Source organism: Tupaia chinensis, unplaced genomic scaffold, assembly GCF_000334495.1.
Source record: "Tupaia chinensis unplaced genomic scaffold, TupChi_1.0 Scaffold144899_1, whole genome shotgun sequence".
NCBI lineage: Eukaryota > Metazoa > Chordata > Mammalia > Scandentia > Tupaiidae > Tupaia > Tupaia belangeri.
Genome location: NW_006204759.1, coordinates 449,451 through 469,543, shown reverse-complemented (window position 1 = coordinate 469,543; position 20,093 = coordinate 449,451). Strand labels below are relative to the sequence as shown.

The following is a 20,093-nucleotide window of genomic DNA, read 5'->3' as shown; positions in this document are numbered from 1 at the left end:
AAAAGTCATACATATTTAAATGTGTCCCTTTTTTGGGGAGAGGTTTTTGCTATAGGGCACATGCGCTCACCAGAAGGACAGAGAGAGACAGAGAGACAGAAAGCAAGAAATCACCCCCCCAGGGGGGATGGCCACGCCGCAACCCTTCTCCTCCATTCTCCTCTCAGGATCTCGGGCACGCACGCACATGTGCCTGGCGTGAGTTTAAGCCACCAGGTCTGGGACTCGAACTGCAGTCAACTACACGGGGAGTCCAGTGACACAGCCATTATGCTAACTGCTGGTTCCGAGTCCTTTTTTTTTTAATTAAGGATTTAAAAAAAAATGTAACTAAGACAAATGTTATCCATATGCACACATGGATATATACATGCTTATAAATATACACACAAAGAAGGATAGTCCAGAAGAGTATATAAGACCTACTTAAGAGTAATTATATCAGGGCTGGCAGGTGGCATAGTGGTTAAGGTACTGGACTCCCACATGGCTGACTGCAATTCAAGCCCCACACCTGGCAGCTTGCTTTTTTGCTTTCCCTCCCTCTCTGGTCAAGTTAAATTCTCTTTAATTCTGGAAAAAAGAAAGAAAACACAACAAGAATAATTATATCTGAGGAATTATACCTGTTACATCCTTAATGTAGCTTAAATTTTTTAGCCAATTTAAGGGGAGAGGCTCTGCTTTTAGGAAAAGCCCTGGCAGGCTCTGAGGTTGCTCCATTTCAGCCCAGACCCTATCAAGTGAAGACTTTTTAACTGAATCAGCAGTTTAACTGCTGAATGTGAACTAATCTAGTTTGCTATCTCAAAATACATATTCTTAGTGAAACAAATGATTTGAGCACGGGTCAGGGCAAGGCCAACATTCAAATCCTGCTTTGCTGCACCCTCAGCTGGTGCCAGCCCCAGGCTGGAGGCAGGACATGGAGTGGAAACATTTCACAGGAAAGAAAACTGATGCCAGCTTGCTCAGCAAGTTCCCTGGGTTCTCCAGGGAATTCTTTCCAGCCCCTGGAAGTTATGCTCAGAGTAGGGTTTACATAGCTACCAAAATATACTCTCCCTCTGCTGGAAAAGTTCAGGAAAACTACATGGCGAAATGACACTTAGGATTCTCTCTCTTTTTTTTTTTTGTTCAGAGAACATGTGCTCTTTCTAGAGAGAGAATGAGAGAGACATAGGGAGAGAGAGACAGAGAGAGAGAAAATGCCACACCACAGCCTCCTCCTCCATACTCCCCAAAGGAATGGTTATGTTACAATGCCTTTTCCAATTCTCCATCCTGTTTGGATTTGGGCACACACACTCAAGCTCCTGGCATGTTTTTCAAGGCTCTGGGACTGAGATTTAAACTGCGGTTGTGGGATCCAGCTCCCTTAACCACTAGGATATGGGGCTGGCCCAGGGCTTCTTCTCAGGGCCTGGGAGCACAGCCACTTGGCTCTCTAAATAATCCCGAACTCACAATTAATAAGAGAAAAATAGTCAGCTTAACCCTCTGGAGAATGAAAAGTCAAAATAAAAGTAAGAATAGCCAATTACCTTGCAAAGGATGTGTGGAGCCTTTGTAAGTGAAGTCTGGGTGCTCTGCCTTGTCATTAACGACCCTCAGAGCTGTGGGAACCTGGTCTGTCCTGGGGGCATCGCTGAGGATATGTGTCATGATGTGGGCAAGGCATGTGGGGTTTCCCGTGTATCAGATCCTAGCTGGACCCCTAAAAGAGCTCCAGAGAGGTCTCCCTGCCTCCTCTCTGGAGGCCACTCACCTCTGATCTGGACCCCTGAACTCGCCTCTCCTTCCTTCACATACGTGAGTCTCTCTGTCTGAATCGTCCTTCCTCGTCCTGTTGACCCAAATTTCACTCTTTTGAGACTGCTGAGAATCTCTGGGAAATCACTCGGACCTTATCTCCCTCAAACTCCCATCTAGCCAGCAGCAGAAGGAGGAAGGCCCTTTGCTCTCCCCGGTGTACTCGGTATTCTGCCTCTGCTCTCCCTAAGAACAGAAACCACACTCCTTCCATCCTAGCAGCCCCTGCTCAGCACAGGCTCTGGGCCGGGCCCACCACCCAGTGCCACCACCCGGTCCCGGTGTGGAGGGGTATAGAGCAGGGAAAGGAAAACCTCCAGGAAGAGCAGAGGAAAATCACTGCAGCTAGGGCAAGAAGGTGCGGAACACTCAGCGCCTCACGTCTGTGTGCTTCACAGGGCCAGGAATGGGGATCTCCTCTGGGCTGTTCTGGGCACTTCGGAAATGGGACAGCAGCAATGACTGAGTCCTACCCCCGCCACGGCCAAACTTCAGCATGGCCTGCTCACAGCTGAACCTCGAGACTTGGGCAAACTCCAGCCACCGACCAGTTCCTTTTCTCTCATGTCTTTTCCTGGTCCGTGATTTGTGGACGCTAACACCGGTCTGTCTGTCTTTAAAACACGGGCAGTCACTAGGCCCACTGGGTCGCACAAAAGACCAAGCTGCCTTACTAGGCCATTGGGAATAGACACTGGCGGCCCCGACCCTGACTTGGGGGTGGCCCTGCCTCTGACTTGCCAGGCACTGGCTCATACTCTCTGAATGGGGAGGTTCAGGCAAGCAATTTTTGGTTCCAGGGTGCAGCAGATACATCCCGGTTCTGATCTGACAATGGCTGCGAACCCAGAGATTAGAAGGGAGGGTCATATCTCAAGTACCTGAGCTGCTAATAGGACGTCTTCTCACAGCAATTTAGCAAAAGTTCCTAACTCTGTCGCATCCATCTTTTTTACACTCTGAGTAATATTTCTGCAGCATTTAAACTTAATACTTTAGAGGGACCAGCAGATGACATCGCTGGATTCTTACGTGGTCTACCACGGCTCAAGTCCTGGATTGATGGCTTAAAACTCACACCAGGCACCTGTGCGTGCATGCCCAAAATCCTGAGAGGAGAATGGAGGAGAAGGGATCATGGCAAGGTCATCCACGATCATCCATGCTATAGTGCATGCACCCTATAGCAAAAATTACTCCCCCCAAAAACCCTGAATATTTTAGATAGTTTCTATAACAATAATTGGCATGGGACCAGCAGATGGCGTAGCAGTTATACCACTGGACTCCCACATGTCCAATCACAGTTCGAGTCCTGGAATAGGTAGCTTGAAAATTACACAGAGCATGTGTACGTGCATGCCTAGGATCCCGGGAGGAGAATGGAAGAAAAGAGATAGCAGTGTGGCCATCCTCCACGGGGGTGATTTCTCACTTTCTCTCTCATTATGTCTGTCTCTCTCTCTCCCGCTAGTACACACACCCTAGGGCAAAAATTTCTTAAAAAAAAAAAATAATAATAACAATCGGAAGGCCAGCCCATGGTCTGGTGGTTAAGGCAGCTGGATCCCACATGGCTGACCATACAGTTTGAGCCTTGGACCTGAAGGCTTGAGAAACACACTGGATGCGTGTGTGTGCGTCCACAATCCTGACAGGAAGAAGAGATGGAGGAGTGGGGATTGTGGTGTGGCCATTACCCATGGGGGTTGCTTTCTCACATCTCTACCCTACCACTCCCCATCTTTCTCCAGTGAGCACTTGCACCCTCCGGCAAAAAAAAAAAAAAAAAAAAAACGTAATCAGCACAGAAAAGTTCCAATGGAGCTCTCTCCACTATGGAAACTGACTACTTTTTGCAGTCCCCAGTTCTGCAAATTACCTGGAGAAAGAAGTAAGAATGTGTCACATCCATAAACTCTTGATAGTTTTTTTTTTTTCTTTTTGCCATAGGGCATGTGTGCTCCCAGGAGAGAGAGAGAGGGGGAAAGTGAGAAATTACCCTCCCCAGGGAGATTGGCCATGCCACAATCCCTTCTTCTCCAGTCTCCTCTTGGGATTTCAGGCACACATGCACACTCCCCCAGTGTGATCTTCAAGCCTCTGGTCCAGAACTAGAACCACGTGTGAATCCAGTGCCTTAACCATGACACTACCTACTGGCTCCAATAGCACCTTTTATTTCCTCTACTCTTTTGTATTCTATGGACAGTGAACTGCTAGGTCCTACTAGTTCTCCCTCCAAGTGTCTCTGGGAACCAATTCTTTACTGCCAACCTGCTGTCCCAGCGTCACAGGTGGCATTTGGGAAAAGGTGTCCAGCGAGGGAGAGACAGTGCTAGGGACAGAGCGTATCAGTGGCACATGGCAGGTTGGAGCTGGGAATGGGCTGAATGTTCTACAATGCACAGGACGACCCCCGACTCCCCTCACGACAACCACCTGGCTCAGACTGCCAATAGGGCTAGAGTTGAGACCCCTGCCCTAAGTTTCTGCTGGAGCTCGTTTGATTTCCATTTGGCCCCAGTCACTTCCTAATTCCAGTTCTCCAACATGGGAACAGAGATAATGGAGTAGAGAAACAAAGGGAAAACAAATTCAGCAAGGCAAATTTGTCTGCACAAGTTAGTAATGGGGAAAGTACCTTGAGCTTACTGTGGGATCTGGATGATCCATGGGAAGGCTGTCCTAGTCTGGTTTTTATTATCTAATATGAGATAGAATGCCCTGAAGGATCGTCATGCGATGGGAAGGGCCAGTGTGAATGAAGAATCCTATCCTTATACTCTCCTTCTGAACAAATAGTTTGCAGTCACCCACACCGGCAGGAACTACAGGTGTTGATTTTAAGCATGGTGATCCTCACACCTGTAATTCTGGAGTCATGTCTGTAGTCACCATTAATTAAGAGCATACACTTATCAGGCGCCCGGGGCTCCAGGGTTAAGATTAGAGTACTACGATGACAATGACCTCGATGATGAGGCAATCAATACACAATCTGTTACAAATGCTACTTAAAGGGAAATGTGTGGGGAACCAGTAGTTAGCGTAATGGCTATGTCGCTGGACTCCCACATAGTTGACCACGGTTCGCGTCCCGGACCCGGTGGCTTAAAACTCACGCCGGGCGCATGTGTGTGAGTGCCCAAGATCTCGAGAGGAGAATGGTGGAGAAGGGACTGCAGCGTGACCATTCCCCCCGGGGAGTGATTACTCGGTTTCTGTCTCTATGTCTCTCTCTGTCTGGCAAGCGCACGCGCCCTATAGCGAAAACCTCTCCAAAAAAGAAAAAGGGAAATGTGTGAACGGTTTGTTTTCTAAATGTAAGTCACCATGCATTTGCCTTTTTAAAAAAATTTTCTACATGGTGTGCATGCTTGCTGAAGAGAGACAAAAAGAGAAAGATACGGAGAAAAAGAAAGGGAAAGTGAGAAAGCAACCCCTAGAATGTGACACCACAATCCCTTCTCCTCCACTCTCGTCTCGGGATTTTGGACATGCATGCACACGCCCCAGTGCGTTTTTCAAGCTGCTGGGTCCAGGACTTGAACTGTACAGTAGACCACATGGAATCCTGCCACCTTACCACCCACTGGCAGGCCCTGCATTTTTTTTTTGTTTGTTTGTTTTTGTTTGTTTTTGATAAGCTTCTTTGAATGGAAACAATCAAAATTATACTAGTTAACCAGGACTTGAATGTTTTCTCCATCCCCAATCTAACTTTGCTGCATTGCTAATGAACACTTAGTAGTCACTTCCAAGCTTGTAAAATGCTTTCATGAACAACATATCACAAAGCATCAGTGGTGTAATTTACTTTATTTCTTGGGAAACTTGGAGGGCAGGGGGGAGGAATTGTCAAAATTTGGACAGGCCCAAAGAAGTATGTTATGCATGGAATTTCATACACCATACATGCAGTGGCAAAAAAAAAAAAAAAAGTTTTTAAGTTGAGGGCTATGTTTCAGAAACAGAACAAAGAAGGCCTAAAGTGATACCAGCTGTAAAGGGAACAGGGACAGTAAAGAGTTCCAGTACTGAGTCCGGGCCTTTCAGCCAAGTCACCAGATACTTGCAGGTCAGGTTAGTGAACCACATCATTAACTTGCCTCACGACACACTTATGGACCGGAGATCTAATTAGATCAGGGTGAAATGAAATAATTTTTAAACAGAGTTTTAAGGTACAGAAGGAAAACAGTTTGATGAGAGATGGTAAAAAGGCATTATACTGGTGGGAATATAAATTGCTTCAGCTTCAGTAGAAATTATTGAGTTGGTAGAAAAGTCACGATGTGTTTTCTATGTCAAAATGTGCTTGGCTTTACCTGCCTCTTGCTCTGCCTCACATACCTTCCCTCACCAAATCATGGCCTGCCCGATGAAATTTAGTTTACGGGGCCAGCAGGTGGCATGGTGATTAAGTCATTCGACTCCCATATGGCCAACTGCAGTTTCATGGACTTTTCTGAGGACCCAATAGTTTGCCAGTCCTCAGAAAGCTCATCAGAATTACCATATGACCTAGCAATTCCGCTTCTAGGTATAAACCCAAAATAAATGAAAATAGGTACTCAAATAAATACATACACACGCATGTTCATAGCAGCACTATTCGCAGTAGCGAAAAAAGGGAAAATAAACTGTGGTGGCTGCATCCAGTGGAATATTATTAAGCCATAAAAAACAATGATGTACAGATATGTATTATATCAAAGGAGAGAAGGGTAGCACTCCCTTTGACAATGAAAGAGGCCCTCAGGCCTGACAACACACATAGTTAAAGGCACTGCCACCTCCTTCATGGCATCTAACCAATTTTTTTTGAGTTTTTGGTATCTATATACTGTTTTAACAGAATCCTAACCTTTTCCTTGGCTTTAAGTCTTAAGAAAATTTTACTGGGACCAGCAGTTAGCGTAATGGCTATGTCGCTGGACTCCCATGTAGCCAACCGGTGGCTTAAACTCTCGCCAGGCGCGTGTGCGTGCGTGCCCAAGATCGTGAGAGGAGAATGGAGAAGGGATTGCAGAGTGACCATCCGCCCGGGGGGGTGATTTTTTTCGCTTCTATCTCTCTGTCTCTCTCTGTCTTTCTGGCGTGTGCCCTATAGCAAAAATCTCTCCAGGAAAAGAGAGAAAATTTTACTTAACATTTTTTAATTTTGATTTATTAAAGCTAAAACTGCTTTTCTTGAAATTAAAAAAAAAAAAAAAATAAATGCAGGGGCCACCAGGTGGCGTGGTGGTTAAGGGCACTGGATTCCCACATGGCCGATTGTGGTTTGAGTCCTGACCTGGAGGCTTGCTTTCTCACATTCTCTTTCTCTCTTTCTCTCTGTCCCTCTTTGATCAAAGTAAAAAATAAAATAAATTAATAAAGTTAAATAAAATAATTCTTTAAAAAGACATAAAAACATACCTAATGACCACAGTAAGCTATATAGGCTCGGCTAGGGGCTACATTAGACTATGTTCCTTCTACTCACTGAGTTTTATGCCTAAAGTCAGGTGTGTTCATAGATATGTTTATATCAACTGTGCTTACTATTGAAAATATCTCATTTAATTTAGATCTTTTGTGAATCAATAAAAAGTGAAAAACAAAACAAAACGTGGAAAGCAACTGTAGATACCAGAGACAGTGTGGGAGGAAGGTGGAAAATGAGAGGGCGAGAGGGAGGCAATGAAGGGGAAAACAAAAGAAGTAAAATATATAAGAAACAAGAAATGGAAAATTATTTGTTGAAGATAACATGTATGGTAATATCTTTGATTGGGTCAATATACAGTGTATTCTGGATAGGAAAATGCATTTTGTATTCTGCAATGATATACAATGAATAAATGTAAAATAAATACATTTTTTTAAAAATAAAAATACCCCCCCAAAAAAAGATGTACTGATACATGCTACAACATGGATTAAAAGTCTTATGCTAGGTGAAGGAATCCAGAGAAGGTCAAATGTTGGAGACTGGATGGTAGCTCAGTGGTAACAACCCTCTGCATACCTGACCCACACGGGAAGATTTCTAGTTAGTGTCTGGGGACCTCCCAGAACATACCAGACACACACATGCCCATGATCTGGGGCTGGCTGAAGCCAGGGTGGATCATGGCTCAAAGAGCCTGTTGGCAGGGCATCTCCCCCACCCCTGACACTAAATAGCATGTGTTGTCAAAAAAAGGAGCTATTGGAATTTTAAATTTTTATTTATTTTCATTCATTAATTAAATTGTCCAGAGAGAGTGAGAGAGAAGGAAAGTGAGAAATCAAGTCGCCAGGTTCGGGACTCAAACCACGGTTGGCCATGTGGGAGTCCAGTGCCCCAACCACCATGCCAATTGCCAGCCCTGCTACTGGAGTTTTAAGTGAGAGTGGCCCTAATAAAAATGGTGTGAGGAAGTTAATGCAAGTTAGTGTTTTTCGTTAATTACTGCTTCTGTACGTCGATATTGTCTTTACTTTTCATTAAATGGAACGCTCCGTATGATTACCTTGGTGCCAACATACTCCGTGTAAACAAGACAGTTCTAAATATATTGAGTAAATATATACTGAACAACTTCTACTTGAACACTGACTATATTTTTCAAACAGCTACATTTACCAACCACGACTGGATTCCTTCTGTATGTGATGGACTGTGCTAAATGCTGAGCATGTAAATATAACCAGTTCCAGGGCCTTGCCTTAAAGCCCTGATCCCATAAGGAAGATAGACATGTACATAAACTAGTAAGAGACAGGATAGTAAAAGCACAACATTGGCATACAAAGGGAATCCGCTCATACGGGTAGAATGCTTAGAACACTGTCTGGGGCTTCCACATAGTGCCATCTAAGTACTCGCTATTTTTATTATTTAATCTTGTTGCAAGTCAGACCAAGTCAAGAGGAAAGCAACAGCGACGTCTGAGCTGCTTTTTGAAGAATGAACTAGTTTTTTGTTTTTTTTTTAAGAATCATTTCACTTGTATTTATCATTGTCATTATTATTATTTTAATTTGCTACAGGGTCCACGTACTCACCACAGAGAGAAGAGAGAGAGAGAGAAAGAGAGAGAAAGTAAGCCACCAGGTCTGGACTCAAACTGCAGTTGGCCACGTGGAAGTCCAACGACTTAATCACCATGTCACCTGCTGGCTCCCATGAACTAAATTTGATGAGGCAGACCAGGATTCGGTGGCGGAAGGTATCTGAGACAGAGCAAGAGGCAGGTAAAGCCCAGTGCATTTGAGGAATAGCAAGTTTCTTAGGACTATAGAACATAAGGTCTTGGAAGCTGTTGGAGGGGGAGGGGAGCTGTGGGAAGCTATGGGAGACGGTGAGGCTGGAGCCATGTGGACTAACAAATGTGAGTCTGATTCATGCCGTCCTTGAGACAAATCACTGGATATGAGGACAGACTTAGAAAACTGGGACTGGAACCTAAAGGCACAGACTGGAGTGAGAAACAGAAAGAACACTGTCATAGACCTGGACGGTCACAGGGTGACTGCACAGTGGAGGGAAGGCTCTTCATGGAGGTGCCATCTGAAGGGACAGTGTGTACAGCTTTCATTTCAGCACAACCTCATCATGTAGAGAAATGAAGGGCATCCCAAAGGTTCACAGGTGTGATGCAAGGTGGTGTGTTGGGGACCTCTGGAACAGATCAACGTGGTCTAGAGTAGAGTGCAAAGGTGAGAGTTCAAGAGATGATGCTAGAGGGACCAGGAGATGTAATGGTTACATCGCTGGACTCCCACATGTCCGAGGGTGGTCTGAGTCTCAGACCTGGAGGCTTGAAACTCACACCAGACGTGTGTACATATGTACGTGCATGCCCAGAATCCCGTGAGGAAAATGGAAGAGAAGGCACTGTGGCATGGCCATGCCCCTACGGGCTGATTTCTCACTTTCTGTCTCTCTCTGTCTCTCCAACAAGCGCACGCACCCTATAGCAAAAGTCTCTCTCTCTCTCTCTTTTTTTAAAAAAAAAGAAATAAAAAGAACCAGTGAGTGGCGTAATGGTTAGTTACACGGCTGGACTCCCACAGAGTCGATTGTGGTTTAAGTCCTGGACCACATGGCTTAATATTCACACCAGACACGAACGCATGTGTGTCTAAAATCCCAAGAAGAGATTGAAGGAGAAGGGACTGCAATGTGGACATCCCTCCTGGAGGGTGATTTCTCTCTTTCTGTGTCTTTCTGTCTCTCTGATGAGGGAACATGCCCTATGGCAAAAATCTCTCTCTCTAAAAAAAAAAAAAAGAGAGAGAGAGATGATGCTAGAAAGGCATTAGTGCTCAGTGGTGTCAGGTCCTCAACTCCAACTAAGGAGTTCTGGATTTAACCTACCCATAATAAAGGCTTGTGAGTAGGGCAGTGACATGAACAACTTGCGCAGGAGAAAGATCGTTCGGGAGCGCGGTAGAAGGGTGAGACTAGGGGCTGGTAGATTTGTTAAGGGATGACAAACAACCTCACTCTGACCAAGTAAGATTCAGAGGATGGGGGGACATGAGTTGAGAAACACCAAGATTTGGGGAAATGCGTGGTCAGGATTAACCAGACCTAAAAATATGTGAAGAACCAGTTGAAAGTTCAAAGACTGTCTGTGTCATTTAACAACAGGGACACATCTGAGATGTGCGGGCAGGCAATTGTGCCGTTGTGTGAACATCACAGGGCACACTTACACAAACCTATTGGGTTGTCGGGAAAATCACGTATTTTTTTCTATGCAAAAGTATCATGACTTTTCTGACAACCGAAAAGATGGGAGAGCCTACGACACACCTAGGCCACACGATATAGTCCACTAGTGCTTCCAGGCCCACCGCTGTACATGAGGCCCATCACTGTCCAAAGTATCGCTATGCCACACCTGGCTGTATTTGTTAAATGAGTGAATTAATGAAAGAATGTGTGACTAGAGACGAAAGGAGAAGGACAGAGCAAAGTAGAAGAAAAACTGGTGGAGGGAGGGGTACAGGGAAACTGGTCTGGTTAAGACCCACGAGCCTTGAGGTGTTCCTGGCACGCAGCTAAGAGCTGGGTGACTGATGGGTGCAAGATATCCAGCCTCACAGGAACCCGCTCCAATTTGTCGAACTGCCCCTTTCTGCAGCTTGGGAGGACCGCTCATGGGGTGGACGTTTTCTGCCATCATGTGCTTCTGGCCTCCAGGAGGGAACACCGGAAAGGATGGTTCGCGAGAAAAGACTTGGCTAAGCATGTGAGTTTCAAGCCAAAAGTCTCTAGAAACTTATCTCACAGGTATGGAATTCAACCACAGGGCCCACTGTGGCGAAGCATTGTTTCAGTCCAAGAAGAAAGTGATGAACAAAATGACATCGACACCGATTCATCCTGTAAGTACAGTCTCTATGTTTTGTTTGGTGACAAATGGAAATTCCACTTTTATTACAAGCAAATCTTCGAATGTACCAAATTCAAGGGTGGGGTTTCAGTATATGCATTAAATAAAAAACAGTGAGATCATAAGTAATTTTTTAAAAATGGTCCTTTTAGTGGGGAAAAAAAAAAAGGTCTATATCCTAATTCAGGGAATAATTTCTAATCCTGGTCCCTAGAGACGACACACATCCTTATGTAAATCATTCTCTTTCTTTCTTTTTCTTTTTTTTGGGGGGGAGGAGGTATCTATTTATTTATAAATAATATCATAATTTAATTAAATAGCTTTGGATTAACCACCAGGGCTGAGATTTATGATAAGACCATGAGTAGGGACACATAAAAGGAGAAAATGTCTTAATAAGTACTTCTTTGTTGTCTACTTGGCTTTTCTTGGTAAATTTGTAAGTTACACTTTTCCTGGAGAGATCTTGGAAATGACCCATCTCCCTAACAGGACAGCATTTCCTATAATTCATATGTGGTAGAGTTAAAAAATAATGTTGGAACCTAGCTCTGCTAGGCCAGAGAGAAAGTTAAAAATAAGTGTTTATTTTTCTGATGAAAATAATCAGACTCAAAATAGAGAGGCCACAGAAAGCCCACAGACTCTTCCAGGTGGCCATGAACTGGCACACCCCAAAATATCTACTCACAGGAAGAAACAGGAAAAGGAGGAAAAGGCCCCGCCCCCTCACTGCATGGGGCAGAGCTGGAGATCAGTTGATCCAATTCCTTACACATATTTCGGTGCTCAGCATCCTTGCAGCCAAAATAAGTTAACTGTGAAGGACACTTAGAACCGGAAACTAAGTAAGGCATGTGGTCTGATAACAGATGATCTGAAATGAGGCCCTCCTCCACAGATCCCACAGTCTGGGCTCCAGCTCCAAGAGGCTGACTGAACCAGGTGCCAGCGGCCCCACTCTGGAAACTTTCCCCACTGTGTGTTCCACTTACGGCGGGTGGCTGAGCCCCGGTCTGTGCTCTATGGTGCACACTCTAAACCATCAGAAAGCCTTACATTGGGAGCCTTATGTCAGGAGCCAGGCCCAAGAGCAAGCAGCTGTTTCCCTTTAGGTGGTTGTGGGATACCTTCCTGGAAAAGGTGAGACTGAAAACTGGTCTGGGAGTCAGGTGGTGGCACAGCCAGACCCACACGGAAAACGCCCTGAATCCGAGTGTTGGGGCCTCCCTGAGCACACACCCATAATGCAGACCAGCTGAGCCTGAGGATAGATCACAGTGAGGGGACCCTGTTGGGATGCCTCTTTTCTCTCTTTCTCTCACAGAAATGAATTCTTTTTAAAAACTGATCTGAAAAGTGAAAGGGTGTCCTAAATATGAAAGGCAGAACAGTGATGTTTATAAAAAACAACAGAAGGTGGGGCTAACAGGTGGTGTGGTGGTTGAGACGCTGGACTCCCACGTGGCCGACCACGGTTCATGCAAGGGTATGAAGCAACTGGAACTCTCCTACACTGCTGGTGGCCGTGTAAAATGGTACAACCACTTTGAAGAACTGCTCAGCATATCTTCTGAAGGTAATATACATTCACCTTATAATCTTATAATTCTACTCATAGATATTTACCCAAGTGAAATAAAAAAATAAGTCCATAAAAATGTTTATGTTGGGCTGGTCCATAGTCTAGTGGTTAAAGGGAGCCAGATCTCACATGGCTGACTGCAGTTCAAATCTTGGCTGGTCCAAGATCCCAACAGGATAGAGAAATGCAGAAGGATTACAGTATGACCACACCCCACTGAGTACGTCTTCCCTTTCCCTCAAAAAAAAAAAAAGGTTATGTTGTTATGTTTAGGGGCCAGGCAATGGCACAGAGGTAACACAGCTAGAATCTATAGGGGATATGGTCTCTGTCTCTCTCACAAAAGAAACACATTAACATAAAAAAATGTTTCTAACAGCCTTCCCCCATCCGGCACTGGAAACAACTCACACAGGCATCCAGCATCAACAGAGAAAGGAGAAATAAATCATGACATGTTCATTCAATGAACACTTCACAGTAACAAAAAGGAACAAATTGATAAATACAACATGGATGAACCTTGCAGACGTTCACTGAGCGAGGTAAGCCAGCCACCAAAGAATAGATACTGTAAGATTCCATTTATAAGAAGTTCTAGAACAGACCAAACTAAATTACAGTGACAGAAGAGCAAACGTAATGAGTGAGGGCGGGAGGGCTAACTGGACAGGAGCATGAGGGACTCAGCGGGATGGAACGTGCTACTGACCTACCGAGTTTGGGGTGTGTACACAGGTGTAACGGTTGTTCACACCTCGAGTGCTTAAGAACTATGCCTTTTATTGCACAGAATGGTACTTATAAGAAAAAATGCCAAAAAGAGGCTCCATCTAGGGGGAGGTAATTGAGAATTTCAGAGTGAGCACAGGGTCCTGCCTATTGGGCGGTCAGTCACCTTCCCACAAGTGACTGCCTCCCCCTTCCCAGTCTTCCTCTGCCATTGTTTCCTGTCAGTGCTTCCCGAGCCGGCAATCCCAAGTCCTTCTATTGGGTCATCGGGAAGGCGTGTGTGTTTTGTATGTTTTTCTATGCAAAAACGCACCATGACTTTGCCGACAACCCAATAAATGTTTCCTTCTCACTTCCACTCAGACACTTCCTAGACAGCTCCTGAACCCCTTCCTCCACCTTCTTACCACCCAGCTGCCTCCCCTCCCCGCTGGGGTCTGAGTCTGGGTTACCATAACTGCCTACTGACCATCCTGGTCTGGCTCCCTTCAATCATTCTTTATTTAAAAACAAAAGCCTTTGTGTAACAACATGGTATTGCTCTCAAGCATCCTGAGGACAAAGATCAAACTCTTTAGCAAGACAAGAAAGGCAAGTGTTGCACCAAGCAACTCTGCTCCAGCTGTTCAGCTGCCTGGGGTAACTCTGACCACTTTCCCCAGCTATACACCTGTCTACCCGGTAAATCCTCCTTACACTCTGAACGTGTATTACCTGTTTCTCGAAATCTCTCTCCTAGGCGCCCCACTTCTGCCTTCTGCCTCCCTATGTCCACTCCTTATCCCCCTGGGGGAGTGATTTCTCACTACCCCCTTACACTCTGCAGTGCATGAGCTTTATAGCAAAAATTTCCCCCAAATATGTGGATGTGTATAGGCCGGTCTCCTAGTTCAGCAGCTAGGGGAACTGGATCCCACATGGTTGACCATGGTTTGAATCTTGACTCTGGCAGCTTAGAAAATATGTCTGGTACATAAGAGTGTGTGCCCAAGATCCTGGCAGGAAGGAGGGACGGGGGACACACACACTCTCTCTTACTTTGAGAAGTGCATGCAATGTCTAGCAATAAAAAAATGTTAAAATTAAAAAGTGGATGAGTCTATGTAAGAGTGACTCAAAGACCATCATTTCAAGGCAGTAATGACATTTCTATTTTGTCGTCTTGGGAAGCAGTGTGGTTATAAGGGAAGAATCAGGCTTTTGGTGTTAGAGCAGCTTTCTGTTCTAGCTTCCCCATTCAGTGGCTCTGGTTCCTTAAGCAGAAGTGACATAACCATTCTGAACCTGTTTCTTCATGTGTAAAATGGGCAATGATGAAGAGTCCCAAGATGCTTTGGTGAGATTATTAAAGAGGCCAGGGCAATGCAAGCTATAAAACAGGCATGTCAGAAGAAGTGTTTTTTTTGTTTGTTTGTTTGTTTGTTTGTTTAGATTTTTTTTTTTTGGAGAGATTTTCACTGTAGGGCGCGTGCGCTCGCCAGACAGACAGAGAGAGACATAGAGACAGAAAGCGAGAAATCACCCCCCAGGGGGGATGGTCACGCCGCAATCCCTTCTCCTCCATTCTCCTCTCAGGATCTTGGGCACGCACGCACACGCGCCCGGCGTGAGTTTTAAGCCACCGGGTCCGGGACACGAACCGCGGTCGACTATGTGGGAGTCCAGCGACATAGCCATTACGCTAACTGCTGGTTCCCTGTTTTGTTTTTTTTTAAGAGATTTCTGCTCGAGGTTTATGTGCACTTGCCAGAGAGATAAGAGAGAGACAGAGGAAAAGTGAAAAATCCCCCCCTGGGAGGGATAGCCATGTCACAATCCCTTCTCCTCCATTCTCCCCTTGGGATTTTGGGCATGTACACACACATGCCCAGCATGAGTTTCAAGCTGCCAGGTCTGGGACTCAAACTGCAATTAGCCATGTAGGAGTCCTACTGACCATGCTGTAATCTCTTCTCTTCCATTCTCGTCTTAGGATTTTGGACACACACACAAACATGCACTAGGACAAACACGCCCAGCATGTTGCGCATCAGCTATGTGGGATCGAGCCACCTTGACCTCCATACCAATGGCTGGCCCCACTTCTACTTTTTTTTTTTTAATTCCTTTACTACTTTTTGAAGGTTTTTGCCATAGGGTGTTTGTATTCGCTGGAGAAAGAGAGACACAGAAATGAAGAGAAGGAAAGTGAGAAATCACCCTACATCCCAGGGAGGTGGGGGATGGCTGCACCAGATCCCTTCTCCTCCATTCTCCTCTCGGGACTTTGGGCATGCATATATATATGCCCACCTGAGTTTCAGCCCAGCAGGTCAGGGACTCAAACCACACTCAGCCATGTGGGAGTTCAGAGCCTTAACCACACACCACCTGCTGCCCACCCCTCCCTCCAATCCACTTTTAATAAAAACCAAAACTCATGTAACTCTGTGGTCTTGCTAAGGCTGCACAAAGAGGGAGGGACGGGAGGAGAGGTGGGATCTGCATGGCCAGACAGCTGGCAAAGGACAGAGCCATCCACTCCTGAGCAGCAGACCCCTCAAACGTTTCACTTACATCCCTGCACTTCCACCTATTCAACCATCCTATGGCTTCCTTAAGATGAATGGTGAAGAGCTGGCCTAGTGTTCAGAATGTCAGGGAACTAGAGGACAGAATCACAAAATGATTATAGTCTCTAATGACTCTGGATCATTAAAACCAAACCCTCAGACTGTAAAGAAAGCAGGTCTGAGGAGAGACTTTTTATAGGAGTACTGCTCTAAGGGACAGGCACCCGTGGGTTGGGGGCAGTTCTAGGAAGAGAAGCTGCATGGCTGGAGGGTCTAGAAGACACTGTTTGCTCAAGGCTGGGCTGATTCTCAACAGCTGAGGATGTGGGGAGGTGAGCAGCTTGCGACCTCTCAGGAGGTGACATAGAGGAGAGGTCTGTACTGACACAACTGTAATCACAGGGAGGACAGAGCCAGCAGAACCCAAGAACATGCAAGAAAAGTGAGCTGGGCCTGGCTGTGAACAACCGCAGGACAGAGGACAACAGGGCCAGTGCATGGAGTCCTAGGACAAAGCTGACAGTGGGCGGCCCCGTCCCTCCTGAGGAACGGTGGAGGGAGAGAAAGATCTGAGTGACCAAGCCTGCTTCTTCCTCCTCTACTGTGTCTGACATACCAACCCACAGAATTGAAACCTTGCCATTTTTTCCCCCAAATCAATTTTATTTAGTTAATTTTATTTATTTATTATTATTATTTTAATTTGCTATAGGACACTTGCGCTCACCAGAGACAGAGAGAGAAAGAAAAGTTAAGTGAGAAAACAAGCCACCAGATCCAGGACTTGAACCACAGTTAGCCACGTGCGAGTCCAGCACCTTAACTACCATGCTACCTGCCAGTCCAAAACCCTTGCTGTTTTTAAACGGGAAGGATGAAAAAAAAGCCCACAGACTTGTTTTCTACCTTTCCGTACTATTCCTCCTTTTTTCGTACCAACACAGGCCAGAACTGTGCTAGTTAGGCCTGGGAGATAAAGGCTGGAGGAAGACAAAGAGCCAACTCTTGCTAAATCTGAGTTTCTGAGACATGGAAACACCCTGTTCACAGCCAAGGTCTCTCTTTTTCTCCCTGAGCACACCGGGCAGAAGCAGCTTGCTGGCTGACTGTTGTAAAAGTCTTTGTTCTTGGAATTTACCCAGCACAGGCCTCAAATTTCCATTACATCCACAGCTCTGAACTCTTCCTACACTACCTTCATGACCTCAGGCTAAAGAAAGAAAAAAGCTTGCCATAAACAAGTTGGCCTAAGAAAGCAAAACCTTGCAAGAGATTACCCGTGAGGAGACCCTCTGGTATCTTCTCCAAAAAGCTGGGTAGAAGGGCCAGATGGTGGCACAGCGGTAACATGACTGGACCCAGAGGGGAGGGTTGTCAGTTCACAGCCTGGGACTGCTCCTGTATAAGCCAGGCACACACACACACACACACACACACACACACACACACACACATGCCTGTCATGCAGGTTGGCTGCGACTGGGGGTGAATAACAGTGTGAAGACCCTGTTGGCGTTCTGTCTCTCTCTCAGAAGAAATAAATAAGCTTAAAAAAAAAAAGAAGAAGAGAAAAGGCAGGTGGAACACAGAGATGCTTATAAAAATAAGCACCAAGGAAAGCTGACCTGGCAAAGATTTCAGGGGTAGCTGTTCCATCAAGTTCACAGTGCAGAAATGGGGACAGCAGAAACTCTTTTAATCTTGGCCTTGTCAGTGAGATGAACATCTTGTGATAGATTTGGGGTACCATAGATGATGATGGTAGGTCAAGGTCAGCAAAAACAAGGAAAGTCAGGGCTCACAAGAGCATGCGACAGAAGAGTGTCCAATATTGTCTGGGGAAAGACACTTTCTTTGGGCCAGAAACATGATTGTCCCAGGAGAGGGTCAGTTGATCAGGGGATGGGCTGGGATGGAATATCCCTCCATGCTCCGCCTGTTCACGTGCCTTTCTAAGAAACCTGGTCCTGAATTTCATTTTTTTTAAAAGAATTATTTTATTTAACGTTATTTTTTTTTTTAATTTGACCAGAGAGTGACGAGTGAGAGAGAGATAGAGAAGGAAAGTGAGAAAGCAAGCCACCAGGTCCAGGACTTGAACCACAGTTGGCCACGTGGGAGTCCAGCGCCCCAGTGCCCCTAGCCACCTAGCCACCATACCATCTGCTGGTCCCTCTTTTTTTTTTTTAAAAAAAGAGATTTTTTTGGCGACTAGCAGTTGGCGTAATGGCTATGTTGCTGGACTCCCATGTAGTTGACCATGATTTGAGTCTGGGACCCAGTGGCTTAAACTCAAGCCGGGCACGTGTGTGTGTGTGTGCCCAAGATCCTGAGAGGAGAATGGAGGAGAAGGGATTGTGGCGTGGCCATCTTCCCTGGGGGTTGATTTCTTGCTTTCTGTCTCTCTGTCTCTCTCTGTCTTTCTGGCAAGTGCATGTGCCCTATAGAAAAACCTCTCCAAAAAAAAGAAAAGAGAGAGATTTTTTGCTATAGGGCACATGTGCTCACTAGAGAGACAAAGACAAAAAGCGAGAAATCACCCCAGGGGCAATGGTCATGCCACAATCCCTTCTCCTCCATTCTCCTCTCGGGATTTTGGTCACATATGCACATGTGCCTGGCGTGAGTTTTAAGCCACTGGGTCCAGGACTTGAACTGTGGCCGACTACCTGGTAGTCCAGTGATGTAGCATTACACCATCAGTTGGTCCTCCAAATTTCATTTTCTAGCCATTTAACCAAAAGAGAAGTGCAGTATGCAGGGTGGGGAAACATTCAGAGAAGGGGTGGGTAGCCACTTGTGAATAATACACTGACCTCAGCCGCGGTCTACCGCAGTGTCTCGGCACCTCTGGATGGCCACAAAACATCATTCTAGAAAGTGAACAGTTGTGTTTTTCTTTTCCTTTTTTCCATGAGTGAAAAAAAAAACAGACAAACAGAGACAGGCATGCCCAAATGGGCCTTTGTGCCACAATCCACCCTCAACCCGGTTAGCCAGGATCATGGATAAGCGTGTATCTGACATGTCTAGGGAGATCTCCGGGTGCCAACCCAGACATTTCTCGTGTGGGTCAGCCTCAAGAAGTGCTGCATTACTGCTGGTGTCACCATCTGGCCCCTAAAATGTCTACAGTTTTTAAGAGCATCTGCATTCCAGTCATCAATTTAGAACCTAGGGCACCAAAGGAAACTTGGTTTTTGTCCTAACTGTTAGCCAAGGACAATGGAAGAATGACTGAGTTGTGTGTGAAAGATGTGTCTGAGGGGACCAGCAGGCGGCGTGGTGGTTAGGGTGGCTGGATTCCCACATGGTTGACAACAGTTCAAGTCTCAAACCTGGTGGCTTGCTTTCTCAATTTCCCTCTCTCTGGTCAACTTTCAAAAATAAAATAAGGGAACCAGCAGTTAGCGTAATGGCTATGTCGCTGGACTCCCACGTAGTCAACCGCGGTTCGCGTCTTGGACCCGGTGGCTTGAAACTCACGCCGGGTGTGTGTGCGTGCGTGTCCAAGATCCCGAGAGGAGAATGGAGGAGAAGGGATTGCGGCGTGACCATCCCCGCTGGGGGGTGATTTCTCGCTTTCTGTCTCTCTGTCTCTCTCTGTCTGTCTGGCGAGCACATGCGCCCTATAGCGAAAACCTCTTGAAAAAATAAAAAATAAAATAAAATAAAATAATTATTTAAAAAAAAAAAGATGAGTCTGGCTGAGGGTATGCTCTGGATAAGCTGCTTCATTCAGGGGTAAGAGGACATCTAAGACCAAGCGGCCCTGAGTCAGTTCCCTCAGGTGCAAGGAAAGGCTGAAGGGGTGTGTTCAGGATAGCATGTGACCAGGCAAGGCACAGATGGAGATCACATTAAGAAGACACACACATCTGGGGCTTTTTAATTAGAGCAAGAAATAGGCTCAAGAGAGGGTTAAGGACATCACCGCCCGTCTCCTCACCGCCCGTCTCCTCACCGCCCGTCTCCTCACCATCCATCTCCTCACCGCCCGTCTCCTCACATCTCCTCACCTCCACGCCCGTT

At 45.9% G+C, this 20,093-nt stretch overlaps 1 protein-coding gene and 1 non-coding gene across 3 annotated transcripts in view; one reads left to right on the top strand and one right to left on the bottom strand.

Moving 5' to 3' along the window:
• The window catches only part of NXN (nucleoredoxin), a 220,207-nt gene that overhangs the window by 72,126 nt on the left and 127,988 nt on the right, over nt 1-20,093 (bottom strand). The window lies entirely within an intron of this gene.
• Nucleotides 6,520-6,641, top strand: LOC114005913 (U6atac minor spliceosomal RNA). The gene has a single exon (XR_003547706.1). It is a non-coding gene; the product is annotated as a U6atac minor spliceosomal RNA (small nuclear RNA).